The sequence below is a fragment of the Arachis hypogaea genome, chromosome 19 (assembly GCF_003086295.3).
Source record: "Arachis hypogaea cultivar Tifrunner chromosome 19, arahy.Tifrunner.gnm2.J5K5, whole genome shotgun sequence".
NCBI classification, from domain to species: Eukaryota; Viridiplantae; Streptophyta; class Magnoliopsida; order Fabales; family Fabaceae; genus Arachis; species Arachis hypogaea.
The window spans coordinates 55,174,240-55,175,635 of record NC_092054.1 but is presented as its reverse complement, the minus strand read 5'-3'; the positions used below and the strand labels follow the sequence as shown (position 1 = coordinate 55,175,635).

At 41.5% G+C, this 1,396-nt stretch overlaps 1 non-coding gene across 1 annotated transcript; it reads left to right on the top strand.

Annotated features, from left to right (window-relative positions):
- The first annotated feature begins 1,031 nt into the window (after window positions 1–1,031).
- Window positions 1,032–1,138, top strand: LOC112781780 (small nucleolar RNA R71). Its single transcript, XR_003192539.1, has one exon. It is a non-coding gene; the product is annotated as a small nucleolar RNA R71 (small nucleolar RNA).
- Window positions 1,139–1,396: the final 258 nt, after the last annotated feature.

The window sequence follows — 1,396 nt, the reverse complement described above, 5'->3', positions numbered from 1 at the left end:
TCAATGCCAAATAATTTGGCATTCAGCTTCATGATTGCACCAAGAAACTTGGCAGTTTGCTCTTCAGTAACATCCTCATTCTCTTCAGAAGAGGAATACTCATCAGAGGTCATGAAGGGCATAAGGAGGTTCAATGGAATCTCTATGGTCTCTAGATGAGCCTCAGATTCCTTTGGTTCCTCAGAGGAAAACTCTTTATTGATCACTGGACGTCCTAGGAGGTCTTCCCTCTTGGGATTCACGTCCTCTTCTCCTTCTTTGGGTTCGGCCATTTTGGTTATGTCAATGGCCTTGCACTCTCCTTTTGGATTCTCTTCTGTATTGCTTGGGAGAGTACTATGAGGGATTTCAGTGATCCTTTTACTCAGCTGGCCCACTTATGCTTCCAAATTTCTAATGGAGGACCTTGTTTCATTCATGAAACTCACAGTGGCCTTAGACAGATCAGAGACTAAGTTTGCTAAATTAGAAGTATTTTGTTCAGAGTTCTCTGTCTGTTGCTGAGTGGGTGATGGAAAAGGCTTGCTATTGCTAAACCTGTTTCTTCCACCATTATTAAAGCCTTGTTGAGGCTTTTGATCCTTCCATGAGATATTTGGATGATTTCTCCATGATGGATTATAGGTGTTTCCATAAGGTTCACCTAAGTAATTCACCTCTGCTATTGCAGGGTTCTCAGGATCATAAGCTTCTTCTTCAGAAGATGCCTCTTGAGTACTGTTGGATGCAGGTTGCATTCCATTTAGACTCTGAGAAATCATATTGACTTGCTGAGTCAATATTTTGTTCTGAGCCAATATGGCATTCAGAGTATCAACCTCAAGAATTCCCTTCTTCATAAGCGTCCCATTATTCACAGGATTCCTTTCAGAAGTGTACATGAACTGGTTATTTGCAACCATGTCAATGAGTTCTTGAGCTTCTGCAGGCGTTTTCTTTAGGTGAATGGATCCACTTGCAGAAGTATCCAATGACATCTTTGATAACTCAGATAAACCATCATAGAATATATCCAGGATGGTCCATTCTGAAAGCATGTCAGAAGGACACTTTTGGTCAGTCCTTTGTATCTCTCCCAAGCTTCATAGAGGGATTCACCTTCTTTCTGTCTGAAGGTCTGAACGTCCACTCTAAGTTTACTAAGCTTTTGAGGAGGAAAGAACTTGGCTAAGAAAGCCTTGACCATCTTATCCCAAGAGTTCAGGCTATCCTTAGGTTGAGAGTCCAACCACACTCTAGCTTTGTCTCTTACAGCAAAAGGGAAAAGCATGAGCCTGTAGACTTCAGGATCTACTCCATTAGTCTTAACAGTATCACAGATCTGCAAGAATTCAGTTAAGAACTGAAAAGGATCTTCAGATGGAAGTCCATGAAACTTGCAGTTCTGCTGCATCAG